The sequence below is a fragment of the Schistocerca serialis genome, chromosome 6, assembly GCF_023864345.2.
Source record: "Schistocerca serialis cubense isolate TAMUIC-IGC-003099 chromosome 6, iqSchSeri2.2, whole genome shotgun sequence".
In the NCBI taxonomy this organism is placed as follows: Eukaryota; Metazoa; Arthropoda; class Insecta; order Orthoptera; family Acrididae; genus Schistocerca; species Schistocerca serialis.
The window spans coordinates 429417543-429432269 of NC_064643.1; positions in this window are offsets into that span (position 1 = coordinate 429417543).

Here is a 14727-nt window from a genome sequence, read left to right on the forward strand (position 1 = left end):
AACTCTTGGCGTTTGTCACAGTAGTCTGACATTGGTTTTCAGTGCTTCTTTTACGTCAGAAAAAAAGCTACCGACATCGATGTACCCCGATAACAACCCGCACATACTCATTAATGGCATAGTTTCGCGAGAAGTTATGGTGGAATAGCGCCATGATCTGAGTGGTGTCATAAATATTTCCAAAGCACATCATTACATGCAATTGAACAGTGAAGAAATATTCAGCGATTGCTGTAGGTGAGAAAGATTTATTCACATACGAAAGACTTGAAATTCAAGGCAGCTTATGAGCCTCATAAATCGAATCGAAACAAAAGCACTGTACAACTCTAGCTTATTTTCACTTAATGGTTAGACAGTCAATGAAGAACGAAGTCTTTAAAAAATACTTTCACTACCCGAGTTGCCTTTGTTGAACTCTGAGAACAGAACGTTCCCAACTGGAAATATGTGAGCGTATTTCCAGTTCCATCATTACCTTAACAGTCCAAATTGCCGAAGATCTTCATTGGCGTTTTTAAATTTATAGCTGTAAGTGAAGGATGAACAGCACAGTTAACGCGTTATCACAGCCAAGATACATACAAAGCCAATACCCACCAAAGTGGTACAGATTCATATGTCCTCTAGCTCTGAGGATTGTAAAGAGATTGATAAGAGTGTACGATAAAATAAATTATTCAGATCTTTTAGGGAGACGTAAGTTTAATCATGATGGGGGACTGGAATTTTATGGTAGGAAAAAAAGTAGAAGTAAAAATACGGAAGCATGGACTGAGGGAAAGGAACGAAAGGGTTTTGCACACAGCAGAGTTTAAACATAGCTAACACTTGGTTTAAGGATCGCGAAATAAGCTTATATACATGCAAGGGACCTGAAGACAATGGAAAGTTTCATTTACATTATATAATGACAAGAAAGAGATTTAGAAGCCGGATTTAAACCGTAAAATGTTCCCAGGGACGAACATGGACTCTGATCATAATTTATTGGTTATGTATCGCACATTAAAACTGAAGAGACTGCACTAAGGAAAGAAATTACTGATGTGGGATCTGTCTGAGTTGAAAGACCCAGTGATTCTTGAGAGTTTCAAAAAGGAGTATTAGGCAGCCGTTGCCTTAAATAGCAGGAAAGGAACACAAGAAGAGACGAATAGGTAGGTTTGTGAGATGTAACAGTAATTCCACTAGAGGAAAAACTAGGTAAAAAGGCAAAGCCCCATAGAATCATTGTATGACTCACGAGTCATTGAATTTACTCGATGAAAGGACAAAAATATGAAAACACTGTAAGTGTAGCGGACAGAACAAAAAACAGGCCTCTAAAAATAAGATTGAAAGGAAGTGAAAAATGGACAAGCACAATGAGGAGAAACGCAAAGCTTTAGATGCCCATATGACTGTGGGAAAGATTCGAGCACACATTTAGTGGCTATGATCCTGCGCACATACTAATCAGTGAGGTTCTGAAAGACAGTTCCCATTCATCAACTAGTGTGTGAACTGGTGTGTGATATGCTGCACTGTGACCTATTTGCTGTTATAATCTGAAATACTCATCGCAAAACTCAGCAGCCGATGGCGGTCGAAGACTAGTCGCTTTCAATCGGCCAAAGGCATTATCATAGTTGCTCTGAGTGGAGGATACGTTTGTGGCTACACTGTTGCCCTTCGGATGGTTAAACGCCCTAAAGATGGAAGAAGCAACTTGGATCAATGGCACAAGTCCGGTTTAAGGCCGTAACAACTTAAGCGACCGCTTGAAGCGCCAAGCTGAAAGTGACACCAGAATTCAGTCCTCTTTGGTGTACATTGGTTTTGCATGAAATTATATTCTGAATCAGGGCAGCAAAGCTCTCCAAAGAGGTACTGGTATCCTAGAGATTGCTCGATATCTAGCTGAAAGTGTTGACAATTATTTTGGAAGAAGACGTGATCCGAAGAGGAGTTTATAGTGTGATAACGGGTGCAAAAGTGTTTGTTAATGAACTCCGATCTCATCCAGACTTGAAAAGAGAACATCCGACACCGTAAAGTGAAGAAGTAATGTACCTATGAATTTAACGATTAGACTAATGACAAAGGTGGACAAGGTTACTCCTTAAAGTTTAATTTTTTTATCTTGTTGTAGATACATCTGTCTGCTCACTAAATATAGATTTAAGTTTATGGATAGTCATAACAAGAGATTAAGCTTTCAATATGACACTCATGATCAGAAGTCTTTGGGTGAGGGAATTAAAAGCGGCATGCGTGGATCTTCAGACTGTGTTAATTGACGATGAATGAGACATCAAAGGGAAGCAATTAAGTTTTAGCGCCCATACTTCGAGTGGGCAGTCTGGAACCGGTAGACCACTACGGTCGCAGGTTCGAATACTGCCTCGAGCATGGATGTGTGTGATGTCCTTAGGTTAGTTAGGTTTAACTAGTTCTAAGTTCTAGGGGACTAATGACCTCAGAAGTTGAGTCCCATAGTGCTCAGAGCCATTTGAACCATACTTCGAGTGGGTGCTGCGCAAAGCTCATTATATTACGTTGTAAAGTGGAATTTTACTGACATTTTTCCTAATAATTTTCTAAAATTACTAAACTTTTGATTTTAGCTATATGTGCAGCTAGTGGTGAAGGAGTTTTTCAAGATTGAAGTTGGTAAAGACATATATTAGGTAAACACTTCCTTAAGAATGATTTGTTGAGTGTCAAATTAACTACTGGAAGCGATATTTTGAATTCACATTAGACACATATTATATTTTGAAAGATTTTTCTAGCTCAGTCTACAAAATGCTGTTTAGGGCAAAAAACACAGAAAAAGTAGTTGTTGTAACATATGCAATGAAAGATCTGGGACGTTAGATATAATATTCCGAGAAGAAGAGGCCGGTACGTGAGAGAACGTCGTGGCGGGCCACGCCATACAAATCAGAAGATTATTGAAAAGACAACCGTTAATCCGGAAGGACTAGTTACTGTACAGTATTATGTGATCTTGTGCACTACTGTCCCATTTTTAACGTCATATTGACTGAGGCATAACTTTTTCTGCGGTATGAATTCGATTACTGGTCCATGTATGACGATGATCTATTGGAAATGCAAGAACATTCTGAAAATTTCAATGATAAAATACTCTGAGGTTATCAGCTATTTTAAAGCAGCATTTTGACGTGTTTCCCAATCATGCTCAGGACAAGCAAGTGGAAAAGTCAAAATACTCGCTTTGGATTTTACTGATATCAGTACGTGGCAGCAAAGAAAATTACGAGAGAGTTATTTTTAAATATGATTGCTAAAAACATTCAACGCCCTAGATCGCTTTGTTGTGGAGCATGTTCATTTTACCTTGGACCTCACGCCAAGCTATTATGTGGATAAAAATCGACACATTATAAATTGTCTGTTATAACTAAAATATTTAAAAATGTAAAGCATCTTGTGCAAATGGGCATGTCCGCATACAAATAAAATAGTCTGGGCGATTGAATATCATTGGACGTGAATGTATGCACATAACTACACCCCAACAGGATGGACTGCCTGTACAGCCGTCGAACCTTGGAGCACATTTACATAATGTTCACGATTGAAGGAGTTGTTGGCGGAGGTCAGTCTGGTCGCGACCCTATCTGGCCAGTCTGGTCACTTGATCGGTCAGTGTGCGATTACGACGTGTGGGGAGCTCTCAGGTCTGAGGTGTATCGCAACAACCTTCATAGTCTTCAACAACTCCAGCAGAACATTTCGGATGAGACTGCAGCAATTCCATCAGGTCTAGTGTCAAACCGCCTTCAACTAGTTGCTGATGGGTGCTTAACAGTGCTTAGAGATGAATGGTGGTCACTTTCAACATCTGCTATAGTCAGTTTACTGCTGTATTTCCTTTCCTCTACTGTGTTTCCTTGTAACTTGGATCTCTGTTCTCCGGGGAATTTTTATTTGCCCCAGCCTGTGTATATCGCTCAGAGATGCTTTTTACATCACAAAAAAAAAAAAAAAGAAAAGAAAACAGTACGCAGTAGCACAGCTTTTGTAAACAGATGTGCTACTGTGTACAGATATTTTCTGTGATGTAACAAGAATCTGTGAGCGTTAGATATATGGAAATGGTCATTTACATAAGGTGCTTTATGTTTTTAAATATTTTATTTATGACAAACGACTTACAAAGTGCTAATTTTAATCCACATGACAATTCTAAGCCTTTTGTTCTTCTGAGCACTGTGGCCAAATAGCCCAATCTCTCTAAGGTTTCTACCCAGTTTGCTAAGCGAGAAAATTCTTAATTTCCGAATAAACTTCAGAGAAAAAGGGGTACGGTCACACGATGAAAAAAGGACCTTAATTGAAAATTTAGTTGCTTCTTGACGAGTTTTTTCTTTAACTCTCAGCCTCTGGCAACAAGCCTTTAGCAGACGACAGAAAAATCGAAGCGCCACAGTCAAAAGAACCGGCCGGAAATTATTTCTCGTGAGAAAAGCATGCCTGGTATACGCTGCGCAGCTCAATGAGCGCAGAATTTTACTTTTGCATTGTGTGACAGACTTCCTGTGAGTGCTGCTGGAAGATATCGAGGATATAACTTTTTACCTATTCGTGTAGTAGGTAGAGAATGACGAGTTTAGTTCCGCGGTGTAAGTAACAAGTAAGAGAGGAATACCTGGTGAATAACGTACCAGAAAAATATACAGGGAATTTGTGTATCACACATCAAACCCTTGCGTTTCTCAGTGTTTGTGGTCGACTGGTGTCTCAGCAGCCTCCGTAGCGAACATCGCCAACGCGCGCCTGTGCAGTGGCACTCGGCTCGCCGGTCAGCTGGTTCGAATCCTGGTGATGCATAAAATTTTCACTGACTGCATTACGTCGGTGAAAGAGGGAAAGGTAGTGGCGTGAGATTCCTGAGCACCAGACGTCGCGATGATGTCCTGGGTTAAATTCCAAACGTCTCCGCCGTGTCTCATGACGTGAGAGTATGCGATGCTATTGATGGTCATACGTCCTTCGGGTGGGGATGTTAAGCCCGGTTGCTCTACCGAGCGAGGTGGCGCAGTGATTAGCACACTGGACTCGCATTCGGGAGGACGGCGGTTCAATCCCGTCTCCGGCCATCCTGATTTAGGTTTTCCGTGATTTCCCTAAATCGTTTCAGGCAAATGCCGGGATGGTTCCTTTGAAAGGGCACGGCCGATTTCCTTCCCAATCCTTCCCTAACCCGAGCTTGCGCTCCGTCTCTAATGACCTCGTTGTCGACGGGACGTTAAACACTAACCACCACCACCACCCGGTTGCTCTCTTGGTGTTATTTGAGAGAAGCCGGCTACGTGCCGGTACCGGGTTTCACCTTCTCCTTTACCATCATACAATACAAACATAACATTACACTCAACTTCACTGTACAAATACACGTACTACGCAACTCTAATACATTCGCAAGATAAGGGGACAACGTGCGCAGTGGAAGAATAAGCTTTCTGACAGACAACTGAACCCATTCCGAGGGCTATCATAACCAATAATGCAACAGGACATTTAATTTTTTACACTCGTATCTCTACAGTGTGAGGTATTCTTTTCGTATACCAGCACGCAATTAGAATTCATAAGAGCAGCTACTGGAATGAAGGTAACAACAATAAACCTGGGAACGCAGTAGAAGTAAAAAGTCTGACGATGAGTGCCACATCTGCGAATAATCCCCTCCTCGATCAGCGCTGCGATCATCTGGAGTCATAAAGCGATGGATTGTGCACGCAGTTCTTCTGTGCCATGATACGCCATATGCTAAAGCGGCGTGGCGAGGGGTGGAGGGGTGGGGGGTGGGGGGGGGGAGTACTGTGCGTACGAAAATTTCTACTGGCAGTTGGTATAACGACACAGAAATTTGTAAAGGACTGGTGCTAGCACCCGAGGGATTTGTTTTATTCCAGTACGTTACGAGTGGATGTTTATCTGATCATGAATACCGTCGCGTGATTAATATGACGAATGAAATCGAGAATGAGGAAATACTCGTTCGTGCTGTCATTGTAATTATCTTGTAACTTGGCTATCAGTTATGAGCCGTTTGTTTTCCGAATGTTAATTATTGTTCTTTGTGTGATGGAAGGGCATTGGAGGTCCAATAAGTGTTCGACTGCGACTGCGACTGGGGAGCCACGAGTGTGAGCAATACCTGGCCCGCAGCGGACTGGGGCCGCTTGATTGTGTTGACCGAAGTTCGGCCACAGGAAATTATTTTTTGTTTTTGGATGGAGCCTTGTATTTTAGAATAGTGTTAATCATCGTCATTGTGTTTGATTGTATGATATGTCTTGGATATTTAATTGCTTTCAAGGTGCGTAAATGGTCTCTTAAAATTTACTGTTTAATACTTATGGATTACCAATTGAGTTTGTTAAAATGAACAGCGTGTGATTAAAAAAGGAAAAGGGTACCTTCACCATAGTGCCGTAAGAATTTAGAACTCTCACAAGGAGTTGGGAGGAGGTAATTTTAACTAGACTCTGATAGGGCACTGTCTTTTTAGCCATCGACATCTTTGAAGTGGCTATCCTCCCCCGCTTTGTCCCCACTGCACTCAACTTTGGACGGTGTGGTACCTTTTACTTGAGTGCCCCTATTTTACTCCGTTACGCGCCCGTCTACAGCTGTCGCCTGATATATCTTCCATTTTAGCAGATGACACGCACTCAGCCGATCGCGTTCTCCTGTTTATTAGTGTCAGTGAGATGACGTCAGTCATTTGAAGCTCTTTTTGGGACAAACAACCCCCCTTGTATAGCGGTTTTTTAAGCTTTCCTTCTGGTTTTAGTTTCCCCACTTTTTTTGAGTTTCGCTCCCATTGCTGCTGGTTTCCAGTTTAGTTTTTTTACCTTTTCCTAAGTCACAGACCGGGCGCTAATGACCGCAGCAGTTTTGCGTCCTAAAACCATAACAAAAAAAGGAGTTATTGTTGTTTAAATTTGTTCTGGCGAATGATTTTTAATTTTATGTTTTTAAATTCCGTTGACTGGAAATAGAAGTTGCAAGGTTCCGAGCTTGAGAAGGAAATCCGTGTCAATTAGGCTAACATTTTCAACCCAGCCCCCTGCCCCATCTTTAACTACCACAGTTACTATCACGAAACAGACAATTTACGGAGGAAATGATATAACCTGTTTGTGGTCAGTTTAAGAGTTACGCCTTCGATATAATTCTATTTATGATAGTTTAATAGTTAGCTACTTGCATCTGACAAAGGGCGCTGATAATAAAGATGAATTTAACTACTTTTTTTTTTTTTTTTGGTCGTCAGTCTACTGACTGGTTTGATGCGGCCCGCCACGAATTCCTTTCCTGTGCTAACCTCTTCATCTCAGAGTAGCACTTGCAACCTACGTCCTCAATTATTTGCTTGACGTATTCCAATCGCTGTCTTCCTCTACAGTTTTTGCCCTCTACAGCTCCCTCTAGTACCATGGAAGTCATTCCCTCATGTCTTAGCAGATGTCCTATCATCCTGTCCCTTCTCCTTATCAGTGTTTTCCACATATTCCTTTCCTCTCCGATTCTGTGTAGAACCTCCTTATTCCTTACCTTATCAGTCCACCTAATTTTCAACATTCGTCTATAGCACCTCATCTCAAATGCTTCGATTCTCTTCTGTTCCGGTTTTCCCACAGTCCATGTTTCACTACCATACAATGCTGTACTCCAGACGTACATCATCAGAAATTTCTTCCTCAAATTAAGGCCGGTATTTGATATTAGTAGACTTCTCTTGGCCAGAAATGCCTTTTTTGCCATAGCGAGTCTGCTTTTGATGTCCTCCTTGCTCCGTCCGTCATTGGTTATTTTACTGCCTAGGTAGCAGAATTCCTTAACTTCATTGACTTCGTGACCATCAATCCTGATGTTAAGTTTCTCGCTGTTCTCATTTCTACTACTTCTCATTACCTTCGTCTTTCTCCGATTTACTCTCAAACCATACTGTGTACTCATTAGACTGTTCATTCCGTTCAGCAGATCATTTAATTCTTCTTCACTTTCACTCAGGATAGCAATGTCATCAGCGAATCGTATCATTGATATCCTTTCACCTTGTATTTTAATTCCACTCCTGAACCTTTCTTTTATTTCCATCATTGCTTCCTCGATGTACAGATTGAAGAGTAGGGGCGAAAGGCTACAGCCATGTCTTACACCCTTCTTAATACGAGCACTTCGTTCTTGATCGTCCACTCTTGGTTGTTGTACATATTGTATATGACCCGTCTCTCCCTATAGCTAACCCCTACTTTTTTCAGAATCTCGAACAGCTTGCACCATTTTATATTGTCGAACACTTTTTCCAGGTCGACAAATCCTATGAAAGTGTCTTGATTTTTCTTTAGCCTTGCTTCCATTATTAGCCGTAACGTCAGAATTGCCTTTCTCGTCCATTTACTTTTCCTAAAGCCAAACTGATCGTCACCTAGAGCATTCTCAATTTTCTTTTCCATTCTTGTGTATATTATTCTTGTAAGCAGCTTCGATGCATGAGCTGTTAAGCTGATTGTGCGATAATTCTCGCACTTGTCAGCTCTTGCCATCTTCGGAATTGTGTGGATGATGCTTTTCCGAAAGTCAGATGGTATGTCGCCAGACTCATATATTCTACACACCAACGTGAATAGTCGTTTTGTTGCCACTTCCCCCAATGATTTTAGAAATTCTGATGGAATGTTATCTATCCCTTCTGCCTTATTTGACCGTAAGTCCTCCAAAGCTCTTTTAAATTCCGATTCTAATACTGGATCCCGTATCTCTTCTAAATCGACTCCTGTTTCTTCTTCTATCACATCAGACAAATCTTCACCCTCACAGAGGCTTTCAATGTATTCTTTCCACCTATCTGCTCTCTCCTCTGCATTTAACAGTGGACTTCCCGTTGCACTCTTAATGTTGCCACCGTTGCTTTTAATGTCACCAAGGGTTGTTTTGACTTTCCTGTATGATGAGTCTGTCCTTCCGACAGTCATATCTTTTTCGATGTCTTCACATTTTTCCTGCAGCCATTTCGTCTTAGCTTCCCTGCACTTCCTATTTATTTCATTCCTCAGCGAATTGTATTTCTGTATTCCTGATTTTCCCGGAACATGTTTGTACTTCCTCCTTTCATCAATCAACTGAATTATTTCTTCTGTTACACATGGTTTCTTCGCAACTACATTCTTTTTACCTATGTTTTCCTTCCCAACTTCTGTGATGGCCCTTTTTAGAGATGTCCACTCCTCTTCAACTGTATTGCCTACTGCGCTATTCCTTATTGCTGTATCTATAGCGTTAGAGAACTTCAAACGTATCTCGTCATTCCTTAGTACTTCTGTATCCCACTTCTTTGCGTATTGATTCTTCCTAAGGTCTTGAACTTCAGCCTACTCTTCATCACTACTATATTGTGATCTGAGTCTATATCTGCTCCTGGGTACGCCTTACAATCCAGTATCTGATTTCGGAATCTCTGTCTGACCATGATGTAATCTAATTGACATCTTCCCGTATCTCCCGGCCTTTTCCAAGTATACCTCCTCCTCTTGTGATTCTTGAACAGGGTATTCGCTATTACTAGCTGAAACCTGTTACAGAACTCAATTAGTCTTTCTCCCCTTTCATTCCTTGTCCCAAGCCCATATTCTCCTGTAACCTTTTCTTCTACTCCTTCCCCTACAACTGCATTCCAGTTGCCCATGACTATTAGATTTTCGTCCCCCTTCACATACTGCATTACCCTTTCAATATCCTCATACACTTTCTCTATCTGTTCATCTTCAGCTTGCGATGTCGGCATGTATACCTGAACTATCGTTGTCGGTGTTGGTCTCCTGTCGATTCTGATTAGAACAACCGGTCACTGAACTGTTCACAGTAACACACCCTCTGCCCTACCTTCCTATTCATAACGAATCCTACTCCTGTTATACCATTTTCTGCTGCTGTTGATATTACCCGATACTCATCTGACCAGAAATCCTTGTCTTCCTTCCACTTCACTTCACTGACCCCTACTATATCTAGATTGAGCCTTTGCATTTCCCTTTTCAGATTTTCTAGTTTCCCTACCACGTTCAAGCTTCTGACATTCCACGCCCCGACTCGTAGAACGTTATCCTTTCGTTGATTATTCAATCTTTTTCTCATGGTAACCTCCCCCTTGGCAGTCCCCTCCTGGAGATCCGAATGTGGGACTTTTCCGGAATCTTTTGCCAATGGAGATATCATCATGACACTTCTTCAATTTCAGGCCACATGTCCTGTGGATACACGTTACGTGTCTTTAATGCAGTGGTTTCCATTGCCTTCTGCATCCTCATGTCGTTAATCATTGCTGATTCTTCCGCCTTTAGGGGCAATTTCCAACCCCTAGGACAAGAGAGTGCCCTGAACCTCTGTCCGCCCTCTTTGACAAGGCCGTTGGCAGAATGAGGCTGACTTCTTATGCCGGAAGTCTTCGGCCGCCAATGCTGATTGTTTATCAAAATTTAGGCAGTGGCGGGGATCGAACCCGGGACCGAAGACGTTTTGATTATGAATCAAAGACGCTACCCCTAGGCTGCGACGTTCTTGAACTATCTCGAATTTCTTTCTGGTGATTTTTACGTGTTGTTCTGTATACACCGTTAGAGTGGCCTGACTGAGAGTGTGGCACAGAATTGTATAGCAGTGAATTGTGGACGGTAGGAAAACCGAAACAGAAGATAATCGAAGCATTTGATATGTGGAGCTACAGAAGAATACTGAAAATTAGGGGGACTAATAAAGTAAGGAACGAGGTTTTCTACAGAATCGTCGAAGAAAGGAACATATGGAAAACACTCGTAAGAAGAAGGGTAGGATGATAGTACATATGTTAGGACGTCGGGGAATAACTTACGTGGTACTGGAGGGAGCTGTAGAGTGTAAAAACTGTAGAGGAAGGTTTGAATACATCCTGGAAATAAATGAGGACGTAGAGGGCAAGTTCTGAACTTTGATGAAGAAGTTGCCATAGTAGATTAAATTATTGTGGCCCATATAAAACCAGTCACAAGGCTCATGGCTCACAAAAAAAAAAAAAAATGGTTTGTGTGCGGCATTCCTGAAGCTGCGAATTGTTTAACCAACTACACATCCTGTTCATTGCCGCGAATGCCGTTATGGCTTTTGATCCAGATTAATATGACTTCTTGTTGCTAATTATGTAGCCTACTGGTTTGTTGCATAATTTCATAAGCGACAAGGTTGTTAAGTCGGTTTCTAGAAAGCCAATTAGAGTGCCTGTTAGCTAGTTAGATTCCGACAAAGAAAGTTCATTTAGTAAGCGCGAAAACTTCATGGAGATGCTCACACAATATCGGCTGCAGACGCTCCAAGAGAAACGTTGCTCTTCATGATGCGGCTGACTGTTATAATCCCGAGGGCATACGTTTCTAGAAGAGAGATTTGAGCTCCTACGGAGTGTTATCAGCAATCGCTAAGCACATGCACCATCAGCGACCGGACTTGGACGTGGCAGTGGTAAAAAAAAAATGCTCTCGCTACACACCATCAGGTTGATTATAGACGTAGATGCAGCACTTTCAAAATTATCACACAAACAATGAAGTAGTACATAGAAATTTGAAAGAACTGAAAACATGTAAATTTACAATTTCGCATCTAATTATGTCCTTTCCACTGGTGATTAAATGTAAATGAAGTGTTCATATTTTTACTCCATTGTGTCCCGGCACACTCTGATGTAGTGCTTTAATTTCGGAAATGACAGTTGAAAAAAAGAGAGTTCTTAAGGATTTTTGGAGCCAGTTTGAAAGCTTCTTGTTTCTAATTTGGCCATAATATCCAAACATGGAAATTACAAAATTTTTGCTCTTGAAGGTAATAGTTTCTTCCAACTGTGATCCTTAGCCAGGAAGAAGTTATTTGGTGTGGTCTGTGCTCCTTTATTGGCTGTGCTGGTTAGACGGAGTTCTGTGGTATAATTGTCAATTTGAAGTGATGAGTGCGTGGATGTATATCTGGGATATGTTCAAAATCGCAGACTTGATGTGCATCTTCACCCAAATATTTGCAAGTTCATTTAGCGACAAATCGAGCACTTCCAAATGAATCAATGAAACCAAACTTGTTTTACGCATACATTGATCAAATGGTACAGCCGAATCAGTTGGTTATGCAGGATGTACGTAAGGTCAAGTTCATCCATACATACTATAAAATTGTGTTTATGTGTGTGTGAGTGTGTGTGTTCCACGTCTCCTCCTAGACCACTGCTCTCCGGTTGCTTTTACGAAGTCATAACGTTATTGTGATTTGTTTAGTATCTTTCATTCTGTGAAAATGACTTCACAACAGTGAAAAAACCTTTGTTATGCTATCCATTTTGTCTCAGATTCCTATGTACAGGCGCAGAAGTTCTGTGATGTGGCTGCTGTCACCGTGGGAACAGCTCAGCGAAGCGTCATTGTACCATTCTCCCTTTTTAGTCCTTGAACGCATACCAGAGATGGACTCAGGCTAACTTCTCCTCACACTTGTATGTATCGCTGATACAGTTATGACTGCTGTAAAGACAAGCCCGAGACGGAACAGAACAGTAGTACGCTGCCGGAAAGGAATGCAACATCATCAAGTTTGTATCGTTCCCAAGTGGGCTGACATGTAGGTCATCATTGCAGGAGTGCATGGTAAATAATATCAGATCAAATACACATACCAAAGTAAAGGTTTGCATCAATACCTCTGACGGTAAAGCAGGCGTGTATTCTGGTATGCAAACGATCATAAAAATCCACAACGGCATCGTGCGATAGACTGCCCCAAGCATCTTGCGCCTTTGTTGCAATTCGGCAGAGGTTCGTGCAGACACATAGAAAGTAAGTTGCCGGTTCAGTTGACCAGAGATCTGGTGACCTTGCTGCCCAGGGTAGTTACTGTACACCACGAAAAGCATGTTGCATCAGAGCAACCGTATCTGGAGATGTATTGTCCTGCTGAAAAAGCACATAACCACATGGAAGCAGCGTGGGGATAATAATATATACAATGTAGCGGGCACTGGTTAGTTTACTCTGAGAAAACTCCAAATGTGACAGCGAGCTATAATTAATGGCCCCCCACACCAGGAAGCCTGGGATGAGACAAGTTAGTCGTGGCCGTATGTACTCTGGCAGCTCACTGGGTCTACGACACAGACATATACGTCCATTACTAGCATGCACACAGAACCTACTTTCATCACTGAAGACAATAGAGGGCCGTTCCACTCTGAGTTAACCCTTCCACGACTGCAGAATAACCATACTTGGTGCTGTTATGGTGTCGGTGATAGTCTGGCCAGAGACACCAGCGGCTTTAATCCTGCTGCAAAACAGACTGTTTCCTACGGTTCCTGATGACAGAGAAAACGTGCCCGAATTCCGTCCCTGATCATTCGGTCGGCCACCGCACTCTCACACGCGGACGTGCGGAACCTGCTTTACACGTTTGGACATGAACCACTTATAACTGATCAAAGCAACGACACACCACCGATACAGTTTTGCAGCAGTCCATCAACACGTATATCCAACTTACGGCAGGATCAGAAGGCCACCTCGTTCAAATAGCTGAAGCTCTGCAGGTGTAAATAGGGTGTTTAGGTTTTTATATTGGTAACGCCACGTAGCGCTCTGTATGGAAATCACTGGCTGTGCTGTGTGCAGTCTGTGGCTGGGTGGCATTGTTGTAATATTCGCTATTGTAGTGTTGGTTCAAATGGCTCTGAGCACTATGGGACTTAACATCTATGGTCATCAGTCCCCTAGAACATAGAACTACTTATACCGAACTAACCTAAGGACATCACACAACACCCAGCCATCACGAGGCAGAGAAAATCCCTGACCCCGCCGGGAATCGAACCCGGGAACCCGGGCGTGGGAAGCGAGAACGCTACTGCACGACCACGAGATGCGGGCATTGTAGTGTTGGGCTGTTGGCTGTTAACAGCGCGTAGCATTGCTCAGTTGGAGGTGAGCCGCAAGCAGTGGTGGATGTGGGGAAGTGAGATAGCGGATTTTTGAGAGCGGATGATCTGGACATGTGTCCATCAGAAACAGTACATTTGTAAGAATGGATGTCATGAACTGTTATATATATTATGACTTTTGAACACTATTAAGGTAAATATATTGTTTGTTCTCTATCAAAATCTTTCATTTGCTAACTATGCCTATCAGTAGTTAGTGCCTTCAGTAGTTTGAATCTTTTATTTAGCTGGCAGTAGTGGCGCTCGCCGTATTGCAGTAGTTCGAGTAACGAAGATTTTTGTGAGGTAAGTGATTTGTGAAAGGTATAGGTTAATGTTAGTCAGGGCCATTCTTTTGTAGGGATTATTAAAAGTCAGATTGCATTGCGCTAAAAATATTGTGTGTCAGTTTAGTGTTGATCAGAATAAGTAAAGAGAGTAATGTCTGAGTACGTTCAGTTTTGCTCAGCTGTTTGAAAATGAAATAACGTAGGGTTTATCAGCACAGTAACTCATAAATTTTTCTAAGGGGACATTTCAGTACCTACTTGTCGGTGGGGCTTGGTTGTACCCTGGAATGAATGTTGCAAACACTGTTCACCTCTAAACTCAGAACAGTTACTGCCTGCAGAGTCAAAACAGATGGATCACAGGCCTCCTGAGGGCCATCTGATCGCCGATGATCGTTACAAACCTATCGCTGTCGTAGCAAACTC